We start from the raw sequence: 14,361 nt of genomic DNA on the forward strand, positions 1-14,361 counted from the left end.
CCCTTTGCTTCGCAAGCTCATGCTTTAATAATTTAATGCAGTTTCTGCCTGACAGCAGGGTTTTATGAAGCAGGGAGAAAGCTACAAAGACACCGTCTCTCCATCACCATTTTCACAGCTGCAGATAGAGTGCCATACTCACCATCTGGGCAGAGAATGCCCAGGCTGAGGAAGCTGCCTTTTTCAGCTACTATGCTGGAGGCCCTTCAGCCCCACCCACAGGAATTTCCAGAAGCTCTTGCACTCAGAAAGTCTGTCAAAGAAAAAGAGGTGTCCACTCTACTTGACGGAATGTGTTTAATTTCACCCATCTGTTTCGGGGACTTCGATCACACGGTACACTCCGAGATGGTTAAGTAAAGTTTACCTTGATTTGAGGGGCAGAGCTGGTGACTGGCTAACCTTGCTTTAGAGCTGGAGACCCAGCAAGAGATGTGTCTCTTCAGTCTTCCCAAAACTGAAAGGAAGGACCCAACTCAAGTCCCCGCTCTTCTCTTCCTGTGGGTCTTCTCTATCCAAATTGCTGTCTTCTCTATGGTCAGTTCTGGTCGGTTAGTTACCGGCTAAGCCTCCTGATTCAAGGTAAACGTTATTTAGTAGTGTTGGAGTGCTGTCTAAATTTCCTCAACACCCATCCATCCATCTGTCCCTTCATCCACCCATCCATTTCGAAGGGCTGGAGATTAAGCCCAGGGCTTACATACCAGGCAAACACTGTACCACTTATCTACATCCCTAACCCTCTTTTCGTTTCTTATTTGAGACAGGAGGCTCTCACTAAGTTGCCCAGCCTACTTTGAAATCTCTCTGCAACCTTGAGTTTGCAATCCTTCTGTTTTAGCCTCTGAGTATCTGGGAAAACAGTGTGTATAAACAGGTCTGGCCTGATCCAGCTCATTTTAAGTTAAATTCTAAAATCCTTACCCTATAAACTAAATAGTTAATATATGACAATATCAAAACAAAACTTCAAGCCGGGCGGTGGTGGCGCACGCCTTTAATCCCAGCACTCGGGAGGCAGAGGCAGGCGGATCTCTGTGAGTTCGAGACCAGCCTGGTCTACAAGAGCTAGTTCCAGGACAGGCTCCAAAACCACAGAGAAACCCTGTCTCGAAAAACCAAAAAAAAAAAAAAAAAAAAAAACCAAAACTTCAGCTCAAAGGGATTCTTCTGGTCTCTGTAGGACCTGCACACACATGGTACATAGATAGACATGCAGGTAAATCAGCCATATACATAAAATGAATAAACCTGTGCATTCTAAAATTTTAGAAAATGAGGTATACTCAAAAGGAAACTGAAGTGACCTACACCTTCACTAGCCAAAAATTGTTTTGGTAATTTTTATACGTAGATATTTGGGCCTTGAAGCGTTTGCTCCCAGGTTTGTGGGTATTTGAGCTCATTCTATAGACAATTTATAGTTTGCTTCTTTTTGACATTTTGTTTGTTGGATGGTTTGAGGTTTTGTTTTGCTTTGTTTTGCTTTTTTCTTTTTGAGGTATGTTTTCTCTGCATAGCCCAGGCTGGCCTTAAACTCCTGGCAACCTTTCTGCCTCAACCATCACATGACTTCCTGTTCCCTTCACACCCACAGGATTCGCTTTCCTCAGTCTGTCTTGGAGTCCCGTTTATTCCTGCAGCCTTCCATCAAGGGTCAAAGGTCAGCAAGGTGGTGCAAGAGAACTGTGTTTAATCTCCCAGTCTGACCTGCGCTGGTCCCTTCCCTCCCTCAGATAAGCTGTTTTGTCTGAGTGTAGCCATTTTTCATCTGTGAAAGGCCCTGCTCTGTGGGGTTGTTGGAAGACCAGAGGCATAAATTCATACATAGATTTACATGAAACGTAGTGCATACTCAGTAAGTGCCAGTTACTACAGCTTGACACAGAGGGAGGTACTGGGGAGCGGGTGGAGTGGAGGAAGGGATAGCTTGAATTAACCAAAACTCTAATTGTTTGTAGTGAACTCTAGGAAAGGGTGGTTGAATTTGTATTGTCCTATCTCTCAAATCTGTACATGACTCTGGGCATGCTCTCTGGCTCCTTGGTGCTATTAGGAATTATGTCTTGTCTGAGGTGGTAGCAGGAGCCAGAATGGTGTAAACGTTGCCTCTGTGTTAGTGAGCTACTCGTCACAGAAGGGGGAAGATGCATTCTGGCTCACGATTTCAGAGGGATCAGTCTATGGCTGCTTGGGCAGATCATCGTGATGGAGCAAGCTGCTCCTTCCTCTTGTAGTGGACAAGAAACAGAGAGTAAAGAAGAGGGTAGATACAATCCTCAAAAGCCCACCTCTAGTGACCACATCCTTCAGTGAGGCCGCTCCTTTTAAAGTTCCCCAAACTTCCCAGAGTATCAACTGAGGATCAGACATTTTTTTTTTTTTTTTTTTGATTTTTCGAGACAGGGTTTCTCCGTAGCTTTTTGGTTCCTGTCCTGGAACTAGCTCTTGTAGACCAGGCTGGCCTCGAACTCACAGAGATCCGCCTGCCTCTGCCTCCCGAGTGCTGGGATTAAAGGCGTGCACCACCACCGCCCGACTAGGATCAGACATTTAATGTGGACATTCCTGATATAAATCATAAGCTGGGCATGGTGGCACACACGTGTGGTCAAAAGCACTCAGGAGGTGTAGGCAGAAAGAACAGGGGTTCAAGGCCAACCTCAGCTACACAGTAAGTTTGAGGCCAGCCTGGGCTACATGAGCCCCTGTCTCTAAATAAACTAAAGAAAACACAGCTGAAGAAAGCTCTCTACTAGGACACTGGGCTCTTGGGTCCCCCAGTTGGTGACAAGCAAAAATGATGGAGAGTCTCGAGCATGGTGGAGCACCGTTCTTAGGCCCCTTCCTCTCTGCTCCATCCAGCGGGCTCACGTCCAGTACCTAAGATGTTCCTACAGCAGCCAGTTTTATTCTGCCTTCCACCTGACTAGCGGTATAGATTTAATCTAATTTAAAACTTAATCCAGGCAAGTAATTGATAAATATGGAAAGCCAGGATTTCCACCCTGTGCATAAGGCATACGCAAGAATAAAGCATATTTATCAGAATAATTACTAGTTTCGAAAAGTCTAATAACTACCTCTTACTGGGAGCAAGCTCTTGGGGAGAAGGGGAGGGGGGGTTAACTTGGTCAGACAAAGAACATGCTGTTTGTGGCTCAGCTGTCAAGGAGAGATGAGCATCGCTTGCTGGCCAGACCTGCTCTAATGGACGAAGAGAGTGAAAATCCTGGTGGGAAAGTCGGGCCTTGGACCAAGTGATCGTGAATATAATCAAAAATGTCCAGGGAAGCAATCAGCAAGAGAGACCCGTGGGTAAACAGAAGGATTGCACTGAGAGGCCCTGGCTCACAAGAACACAGGCTAAGAAGGCCCTCCACACTATTCTCAGGCTGGAGGCCCAGAGAATAGCCAGTGTGAATATGGGGGCTGGAGAGCAATGTGCCCATGGTACCTGTGCCAGGAGGTCACCCCAGAGGCATACAGTTTGATAGCACGAAAGAACGGGGTCCCAGCTCCGCAGAGAGTGTATGCTCACCCTGCTCTCCCAGTCTGGGTTCCAGCTGGGTCCAGGGGACCAGATGCTACCATAGCAACGAGAGTAAGCATTCTCCCTCAGATCTCCAGCTCAGGGGCTTCTCCAGAGAGACCCCACAGACGGACCAAGAGGCTGTGTTTCACTACCAGTGCAGATGACACAAAAAGAACCATCATAGCGGCTATCTATCTATCTGCTCCTGTCCGGTCCGCAGGGTGAGGGTGAGCTTCGCATTTGAAGGTTGTCTCATCATCAACTCCTCATAGCAACCTCCAGTTCACCTGCAGCTGATGTGAAGTCAATCCCAGTCACCCTTGGCTGCTAGAGGGGTCCCTTGAGGACACTGTGAGGCTACGCTCACTGTAGCTCCAAAGTATTACACAAACTCCTTGTAGTACTTAAAGGAGAATGGTTTTAGGGTTAGCAGTCATGGAAAGTAGTGGAATAAACGGACCAACCATGGGTGCCCCGTGCTGGTAAATCCCCCAAAACATGGGATGTTCGGGGTGGTTTGCTTAGCCGAACTGAGAAGAGACGGTAAAACCTGGAGGAGGCATACATGTATTCCATCTGGCAAGCCTCCATCATTCATTCATTCATTCATTCATTCATTCATTCATTCAAAAAACTGTTTGCTCCACAGAGAGCTATTGCATATTTGAGCCCTATTTGCGATGAAGCAAATGCCTTATGATGATTGTTTTTGCTTGTCTCTTTGACAGGATTTAGACTCACCTAGGAGACAAACCTCTGGAGTTGTCTTTAAGGAAGTTTTTACAGTGAGTTGGTTGAGGCAGAAAGACCCACCCTAAGCATGAACGGCACTGTCCCATGAACCAGCATCCATGAACAAGGAGAGTGAGCTGAGCGCTAGCTTTCTTCCTGCTCCGTGACTGCAGATGCTCTGCGACCAGCTGCCTCAAGCTTCTGCTGCCATGCCGTCTGTTGTGGGACATTTGGGCACCATGTGAAGATGTATGGCTATGATTGGTGCAATAAAAAGCTGGACAGCCAATAACCAGGCAGGAATTATAGGCGAGACGCCGGGGCAGAGAGAGGACTCTGGGAAGAAGAAAAGCAGAGCTGCCAGCCAGACACAGAGGAAGCAGGATGGGCGGTACGAAGATGAGGAAACAAACCAGGCCAGAACGTAGATTTAAAAATATGGGTTTACAGAGAAACCCTGTCTCGAAAAACAAATAAACAAACAAACAAAAATATGGGTTAATTTAAGTTATAAGAACTAGGAGGGGCAAGCCTAGGCTAAGGCTGAGCTTTATAATGAATAAGAAGTTCTCATTATTTGTGAGCTGGCTGTCCCGACGAGAAAGTACGACAACACCTTCTCCACTATAACGTACTGAACCCTCAAACTGTGAGCGGAAATAAACTCTCATCCCTAAGGTGCTATTGTCAAATACTTGCCACGGCCCTGAGGAAAACATCATACATGCTCGAAGCCTCTGAACAGAAGCTGGAAGGAAAGAAAAGAGGGAGAGAGACGTGAAGAACAGCAAGTGTCCTGAACCGCATGCTGTGGGCAGACCGAGGCACAGCCTGCGTGAAAACATGATTTTCTCTTTGGAGTTGCAGAGTCACTGCCTCTGAAGACACACCAAGGAGAGCAGGCAAGCCCTCCCTTCTGCTCACAGTGGCTGCTGGCTGCAGGAATGCAGCTGCATTTGAAGAGTGGATTAAAAGGCTCTGTTCAGCATGGTGCTGGGATCAGAGCTGCCCTTGAGCCCGGGAGCCCGGGAAGGTCCCAGAGCCAAGCTGGCTCCTAGCAATGAGATTACAGAGGAAGGCAGCTGGTAACCCTGGTCTACCTCTGGGACCCTAAACTCCTTTATACAGGGCAGGGTTACTGTTCCAAATCCCTAAAGCCTTCGGTTAGTCAAACCTTCCTGGAGTGATGATGAATAAATTCAGGAAGGTTTATTCTAATGCCACCTCTACACTCCACATGTGTCTGCACAGGAGGACACACACACATACTCAGCACACATACACATCCATGCATGTCTGAGGGAGAGATGGGACATGGGTAACAGGTTCTGCAATTATTTTACTGCTGTGCCCCCTGGGCTGGCAGGGCACTGTCCCACACTGACCATTAAGAACCATGCCCAGTGAGCCCAAGACAGCTGGGCCTGAAACTACCGAAGTGTGTATTTATTTACTTGTCTTCTCACAGTAACTATAAGGACTTTCTTCCTTGGCAATGGGCTGGGCTGGATAACAAGAAGACTAAGCCTGCTTACGGAAGCATGCGAGTTAGAGATCAGAACAGAGCAAGCGTGAAACCTACAGCTAAGCTTCCAAAAGGGAAAAGACTCCCGGAGGCCAGGTCTGATGTATACCCATCACTCCAGCGTTTGGAAGGCTTGCAAGGTCAAGGCTAGCCTAAGCTACATAGCTTTATGGTAAAATAAATAAATAAACACCTCCTAATAAATAAAAATAAGAACAAAGAAGAAAAGGTGATAACTGAGAGGTAAAATAAATGGCTAAGCTGAGCTGGTGACACTTGCCAATAATCCTGGCACTTGGGAGGAGGAAGCAGGAGGGTAAAGGTTAGAGCCTCATCTAGTCACATAGTGTGTTGGGAGTTAGTCTGGGTTGCATGAGCCCTTGTCTCAGAACAAAACAAAACATCAAGCAAACACAGACAGCCATAGCTAATCTTTATTACCTGCAGAGTTCTCATTTCCTGCGTGGTAATAACCACTCGTAGCAGCCGAGGCTGGCGGCGTGTTTGCTGTCACTTGTGCCCTGAGCTGAATTGTGAAAATTGGAGTCGGTTCCAGCGGATGTCCAGCAGAGTGGTGCTCTGTCTTCCCGTGCCAGCAAGCACGTCCTTTCTGCAAGCCCCTCGGCACAAGCGTTCACACTTCTGTGTTTGTTTCTGGCTTCCATGCTGAAGGTGTCCCTCATAGGTGCCACCGTGCCGCCCAGAGTCCTCGAGTACAGGCGGCTACAAGGTGCCTGGCGAGGAGAAGCCATGTTGGCTCAGCTTTGCTGAGGTGGGATTGCAGCCCTGCCAGCTGTGACTTCTGTCTTCCTGAGCTCACAACCGTTAATGAATTCACAAGCACAAACACACACAGGTTCGCGCCAAGTGCTGACCAGTCAGATGGGAAAGCTGTCAGCAGAGTCTCAAGACACTACCCCCAGGAGTGGGAGTCAGTGGGCTACCTCAGTGTGGCCTGACTCTGAACACAAGTACTGCCAGTAGGGAGAAGTCCCAGCAGAGAGCAGGGAGAACAGGGGAGAATTTTCTAGACTTGCCATAGGACACGGATCTCAGATTCACAAAGTACAACTGGACCCAGACAGGATTAGTAGCAGCAAGCCAACAGACCCAGCACAGTGATCCTGCAGAGCACACCCCAAATTCAAGTCATTAAGGCTAGAAGACAGATGGTCCCAGTTCATGCTGTGAGCTCCAATTCCACTGGAGGTGGAGGTGGAAGGTTGGGGAGTTAGGGGCTAGCCCGAGTCACATAGATCTTCTCCAAAGAAAGCACAACATGATTACAGTAATCAAAGAGATCAGAATTACATCCTGTGGGACTGAGGACAGGGTTCTCAGTACCAGAAGAGGGGAGTCGGAAACCATCCTGAACAACAGATCACCTAGGGACCTCTGCCTGCAAACACCATGCAGGATCAGAGGAAGTCAGTCTAGCGTGGTGGCTCATGTGGTAAGCCCAGCATTCGGAGGCTCACGCAGGAAGATAACTGGGGCTGAGGTCAGTATTTCTGGAAGCAAACAAGACCCTGTCTCAGCAAACAAATCAGAGGGAAACGAAGTTATCTGCAGACACATAAATGTGGAGACAACTTTCTGCTGGGAACCCCACTGGAAAGCTGAATTGTGAGGCACAAAAACTGAACTCGGGTGGAGAAGGATATCTTCACTTGCTTTCTGACACTGTGAAAAAGACCACAGGCAATTTGGGGAGGAACAGGTCTATTTCAACTTACAGCTTCTAGACCATCATGGAGGGACATCCAGGCAGGAATTCAAGGTGGGAGGAGCCTGGAGGCAGGAACTGAAGCAGAGGTCATTGAGGGGTGCTGCTTTGTGTCTTGCTCTTCAAGACTTGCTCAGCCTGCTTTCTTACGTAACCCAGAACCACCAGTCAAGGGTAGCACAGCCCACGCTGGGCTGGGCCTTCCCACATTATTCAATCAAGACAAAGTCTCACAGACTTACCTACAGACAATCTGGCATTTTCTCTTTTGAGGGTCTGTTTTCTCAGATGACACCAGACTATATCAAGTTGATGAAACAAACATAAACCCACCACCACTAACAACAACAACCACCACAACCTACAACCAACAACCAGCAGAGGAATTCTGCAGGAAAGAAGGAGGGGCAAAGGGCCATTCATGAACAGAGGCGTGAAGAGACAGAAATCTTCCCTGTGTAAAACAAACACAGACAGAACTTGAGCAATGCTCTCGCCATGCAGTCACTGAACAAATATTTGTTAGCATTCAAGATACGCTGTCAAGAGTCTTACAGGGCAGCGCCAAGTGACACAATCCCAAATGTCTGCTTTGGGAGCAGCTAAAATGCTTCCTACATTATGGGATGATCTCTACGATAAAGAGGAAGGACACAGGACAGGCTGTTGTGAGTGTAGTAGGAAGACAAGTCTCCATTCTTAAAGTCAGCCTGGTCCATCAGAAGGGAGTTTGGGCTCCCAGGCTACAGTGGAGGTGCCTAGGGGTGATTAGGGAAATGTCTGCACTCACTCGTCATCTCTAATGCTCCATTGCTTCCTCTTGTTTTCCAACTCAAAGGGGTAGAATAGGGCCGAGCCTGTAGCTCAGTTGGTAGGCTGCGTGCCTAGTGTGCAGGAAGCCCTGAGTTCAATCAGAACTACACAAATCAGGCATGATGGTGCTCTCCTATAATCCAGCATGTGGCAGACAGAAGCAGGAGGATGGAAGTCATGCTTGGCTACATAGGTAGTTTAAGGCCAGCTTTGGGTACCTAAGAGTCTGCTTTTAATTCTCACGCACCAAATAAGGCTATCCTGATACAATGTGCTAGGTGGGAAAGCCATGGCACCATAGCCACTTCCCTGACTACCCTTGAAAGGAACAGCTGAGAAGGTTAGTGATGGGGTCATGGGGGAAATTAGCTAAACCACCTACCAGCGGGATGGAGGTGGTTTACAGCCAACCTGAGCCTTGTCTTAGGAGAATAAGATATTGATCTAAAGGAAAGACCCTTTAGAGTAGAAGCAATGTGTTTGCAGAGCAATGTAGCAATCTTTGTTGAGATCTGGAGTGAGATACAGTGGTAAACCGGAGGGTTATCCTGACTTAGGAAGAAGTAGGTTTAAACCTGCAACTACAGACAACGGTTAAGAACGCAGGCTATTCTTGAGGAGAACCAAATGGAGTTCCCAGCACCCACACTGGGTGACTCGTAACCACTTGTAACTCCAGCTCTTTGGAGTTCTGGTATCTCAGGTCTCTGCAGGCACTTGTGCACGCACACACACACACACACACACACACACAATAATTAAAATGAACTAAGATATTTAAAGTGAGACACAGAATTTTGGGTTGTGTCCAGTTGTACATTTAAGGATAAAGCTTTCAAAAGTAAGTTTTACAATCTACAAACCAGTTTTCCTTCCGAGTTTAACTCTGATCTATCCTTCCTTCTGCTCCTTTCCATTCATAAGCTGAGCTTGCTGTTGTTCCTTGGACAATTACGTAACACCAAAGATCGCAGCTTATTAAACTCGAAGTGCCCTGACTTATAAACAGTGTTTAGAAAGGGTTTTAAGTTATGAAAGTTTTCCTACCCTGTCATCAGGACACTTCTGGGAAAGACCCTCCTTCCCGAGCTGGTGTGGGGAAGGGGGTATACCACTGCCCAGCTCACAGGGATTTGCTCACCCCATCAGTGACCTCAGCAGAGAAGGGGACTTTTGTAGGCGATGCTGGCCTCTGAACAGGGTATGCACTGGGAAGTGAACTCAGTTATAAACAACAGATGAATCCATGTCTGCAGCTCACGCCTACATGGGATGGATGTGAACCAGATGACATGGATGGTCAGGAAGAAAGGGTCCCTGCTAGGTCTAGAGAAATTAGCCTTCTCCCCACCACCAGGAGACTTGGCTTTCTCTTGGAGAGCTGGACTTGGTTCAGGGTGGTACAGAAACCAAGGCCAGATGCAGATGCCCTGAGGGAAGAGGAGGAGAATCACCTTTAACTGTTCAGAGCTAGAGCCTAGAGGCTCGCCTTCTGCAGGGAGAGGCAGCCAGGGGAACAGGGAACCCTGAGCTGAGCACCTTCCATCTCTGGGCTTAGGGCTACCTGGCCCTTGCTGACATGTCCTCTTTCTGAAATAGCATCCTGGAAGGCCACGGTAGGTGACAGGAAGCTTGACAGCATAGACCATTTCCTGTAACCTCCACAGATGAAGACTGGTTGTGCTGACTGTAGTTAAGCTGGACACCAAAGAATCTAACGACAAGTGTCCCCTGGAGACGTCTGTAGAGAAGCCTGAAGAGCTGAGGGTGGCAACGCACACTACTATCCCAAAGAGGATCAGGAGTTCAAGGTCACCTTCACCTGCGTGTATCGAGTTGGAGGTGAGCCTGGGTTCCTGAAGTCCCTGTCTCAAAAAACAAACCACAGAAACAAAACGCAAACCCAAGAGGCCTTCATATCTTGGTGTCCCACCCCATGGTTAGGAACCTGGAAGAGAGTCAGGGAATATTGGCCTTTCTAAGTCTTCTGATGACCCGGATGAGGAGCCTCAGAGAAAGCCTAACATAAGGAATCGAAAAAGAGGTCTGTTTGAGTCCACTGTTTTCAAATCACGAGCATCTAACTCTTCCAGGCCGATTCAGAAAACGAGACAAGGCCATCTTCCTGGTCACAAAGTCCTGGAGCAGCCAGACAGAAATGCTTTCACACAACTGGAAAAGTGGAAAACGTCCTCTACTGAGCACGGCTCTTGGGAAGAAGCCCACATCCCTGTGCCCTGTGGGTGGGAGCATGAATTGATGCAATATGTTTGCAGAGCAATCTAGCAACCTCTGTCAAAATCTTATAGGAATGCGGCTCTTAGGAAGTGATCCCAGAGCTTTGCTCTGCTTGAGTGTGTTTGCAGACGCAAAAGGCATGCGTGCATCACAGCGGCTCTCTCAGGGCTGTTTATCATAGCAGACCCAGAAACAGCCCCACCGTGTCAGCAAGACTTTTGTGCGCACTGTGGTACAGCCACGCAATGATTCTTGCTAGGCTGTCAGAGGAACCATCCAGATCTCTGTTTGTCTCTGGGACATGTTTTGTGGAGGGAAAAAAAAGCACTTATGAGGGTGAGACTTTATTTCAAGTAAAACAAAAATGAGTATCTGTGCTTTTATGTGCACGGGATATATTTAGAAGGGAACCAGAGTCATAAGAGAACGTTCCTCTGGCGCTGGGGAAAGGTTGGGGAGAGAATGTCTTTTATTTACTTTTTATCTGCCAATCATAAGCCATTTAAATTTCTACCATGAGCTTGTATTACTTTTGCAAATTAAAATTGAGGCAATAAAGCTAAAATAAAGAAGTTGAAGACAGGACTGGTGGTGCAAACCTGTAATCTCAGCTGCTTGGGAAGCTAAAGCAGAAAGATTGTAAGTTCAAGACCAGCTTGAGTAACTTAGCCAGACCTTGTTTTAAAAACAAAAGAGAGGCCAGGTGGTGGCTGCACATGCCTTTAATCCCAGCACTCAGGAGGCAGAGGCAGGTGGATCTCTGTGAGTTTGGGGTCAGCCCGGTCTATAAGAGCTAGTTCCAGGACAGCCAGGACTGTCACACAGAAAAAACCTGTCTTGAAAAACCAAACCAAACCAAACCAAAAAAAAACAAAAACAAACAAAAAAAAACCAAAAAACAACAAACAAACAAAAGGAAAGCTGGGGATATAGTTCAGGGCCAGACCATTTGTCTAATAATAATGAAACCCTAGGTTCAGTCTCCAGATCTGTAGTACCGCAAAAAGAAAAAATAAGTATATAGGTTGAAATGCAGTTTGCAACTGGTGTGTACATGGCGACCTTACGTCCTGGTCTGGGTCACTGTGGAGAGCCCTGGCAGGCAGCATTTACCAGGTTCACCTCTGAGTCGCCACCCGCAGCCTCACGTGAGCTTACCTCCTGCACTTAGTACCTACCCAGGCTCATGTTGGTCCTGAGTCTCTCTGTGTACTAGAGAAGTACATGCATGGCAGGGTTTTCAAGGAACAGCCAGGAGTGGGGATAGGAGACACTATTACTGCCCAGCTCCATCCTCCAGATGAGCATGTGGGTATTCTGCGCCCTTCTCCAGACCAGAAATACAGACTCTGGCTGCCACTTTCCCATAAAGCATGGGCCAGCCATGCCGGAGCCGTGCTTTCTCCAAGCAGATGCAGTTTCCAGGCAATGGGGCATCATGCCTGGCCTTGCATGTACCACCCATGTCTTCATCCAAACTACCTACTGAGCAGATGCTGTCTTGATCCCATTTTACATGAGAGAAGACTGGCCCGCCAGTGATCTTCAGGCTGGTGATCTTTGTTTACGATGGGTCACCCTGTACTTCCTAGGGCCCACATTTCAGAGCCTGGAGCTCACAGACCCTTCCTGCACTTTACGGGTCTGTAGGAGCAGATGATGGGTGCAGATGCCAAGGGACACATCTGGACTTCTAGAAAGAAGCCAAAGCAGCAGGAGCAAGGGGCGAGTGCCAGCTTTGTGGGGGCAGAAGTCCTTCCTTACTAAGAAGGGAAGGCACTCGGAGAAGAGTTCCTGAGCTGGAAGCCAGGGGTCACCTTCACGAGCTGCTGTTGGAGGCAGACACCATGCACTGAATGCTGCCCTCCCCCCGCAACAATGCCTATCAGAGTGTCCCCTCCACGGTGACAGCATGAGCAGGTATGGACTCTGCAGTGATCTGTGGTCATGAGGATGGAGCTCCCCGAACTTGAACTTGTCAGTGTCCTTAAGGAAGACCTCAGAGAGCTCCTGCCCTCTTCCTGCCATGTGAAAACCGAGGACCAGATGCTGAGCCAGCCTAGCTTCCTAGGACACCAGTCTGTTGTGAGGATTCAGCTGCTCTTTTCTTTTTCCGCACCAGAGACTGAACTCAGGGCCTCGCTCATCATGCGAGCTGAGCGCTCTCCCACCCAGCTACAACCCAACACTCCTTTTAATTTTTGTTTTGAGACAGAGTCTCACCAAGTTGCCCAGAGTAACCCTTAAACTCACTGTGTATCCCAAGCAGGCCGTGAACTCAGGAGTCTTCCACCTCTGCCTCTTGAGTAACTGGGATTGTAGTCTTGTGTCACCAGGTCAAGCTTCAAACTTGCTTTTTTTTTTTTTTTTTTTAAGGTTTTTCAAGACAGGGTTTCTCTGTGTAACAGTCTTGGCTCTCCTGGAACTCACTTTGTAGACCAGGCTGGTCTCAAATTCCCAGAGATCTGCCTCCTGGGAGTTGGGGATTAAGGGTGTGTACCACACACCGCTGGCTAAACTTGTATTCTTTATTCTGCCTGTTAAAGGTGTTTTGCCATGCATCCCCAGCTAGCCTTGAACTCACTGAGAACCTTGGGATGACCCTGAACTTCTGATCTTCCTGCTTCCATTCCCCAAATATTGGAGTTACAGACGTGTGCCGGCCACCTCTATTCATGCGGTGCTTGGGACTGAATCCGGGACTTTGTTCATACTCGACAGGCGCTCTAACTACTGAGTTAGCTCGGAAGGACAGCACCCATGCTTTTCCCAAACAACGATACTTAACCACGCCTCAGCCAGACCTCCCCACGCCTAGCTCCCAAACCTCGTGCCTCACTGGAGGTCCCAGTTGCAGTAATGGCAAACCTTGCTAAGACTCTGAACTTCTCTCGTTTCTTTCCATTTCACTTGGCTTCTCTGGAATTCGGGTCTTCAGGGGTCTCCCTCAGGTCTCTCTGAATCCCTCAGACTTCACTGCAGGTGGGTGGCCACCTGCCTTCACTTCTGGGTCATCTTCGGCAAATATAGCTTGGGGACTGGGGCTGCAGCTCCATGTACGCTTGCCCAAATGTATCAGGTTCTGGGCACAGGCACAAACCAGAACTAGGTGTTTTAGTTTGCTCTCTGCCACCGGGATACCACACCATGACAGCAATGTGGGGAGCAGAGGGTTTGTTTCATGTTACAGCTTACAGTCCAATCATCGGGTGAAGCTAAGGCAGGAACTGAAGCAGAAGCCATGGAGGAACGCTGCTCCCTGGCCTGTTCCCCATAGCTTGCTCAGCTTACTTCTTTATATAACCCAGGGTCACCTGCCCAGAGGTGGTTCTGTCCACAGTGGGCTGGGCCCTCCCATATCAACCTTTAATTAAGAAAGTGACCTACAAATTTACCTACAGGCCAATCTGATGGAGACATTTTTCTCAACTGGGGTTTCCTCTTCCCAGATCACACTTGCTTACATAAAAAAAATCTAAGCAGGGCCAGGCTGTGGTGGTGCACGCCTTTAATCCAGCACTCAGGAGGCAGAGGCAGGTTGATCACTGAGTTCGAGGCCAGCCTGGTCTATAAAGTGAGTTCCAGGAAAGCCAAGACTGTTTGTTACACAGAGAAACCCTGTCTCAAAAAAATAAAAACAAAACAAAAACCAAGCAGGGCACTAAGATCAGAGTGAAATAACCCAGTGCAGGTCCCTTGCTAAAAGACAGAACCCCAAACCAACCAAACAAAAACTCCAGAAAGCACCTGCTGCCCAGCTCAGATCCCTCACCAGCTCTTCCAGCTCTTTGT

The 14,361-nt window shown here is 48.1% G+C and overlaps 1 long non-coding RNA gene across 1 annotated transcript; it reads right to left on the minus strand.

The window, feature by feature from the left end:
- Window positions 1-280: 280 nt before the first annotated feature.
- On the minus strand, window positions 281-13,679 carry LOC130863891 (uncharacterized). The gene is made up of 4 exons (XR_009055764.1): window positions 13,438-13,679; window positions 6,234-6,526; window positions 4,277-4,483; window positions 281-572 (listed from the first exon to the last, which is right to left on the minus strand). It is a non-coding gene; the product is annotated as an uncharacterized LOC130863891 (long non-coding RNA).
- Window positions 13,680-14,361: the final 682 nt, after the last annotated feature.

This window comes from Chionomys nivalis, chromosome 21, assembly GCF_950005125.1.
Source record: "Chionomys nivalis chromosome 21, mChiNiv1.1, whole genome shotgun sequence".
Lineage (NCBI taxonomy): Eukaryota > Metazoa > Chordata > Mammalia > Rodentia > Cricetidae > Chionomys > Chionomys nivalis.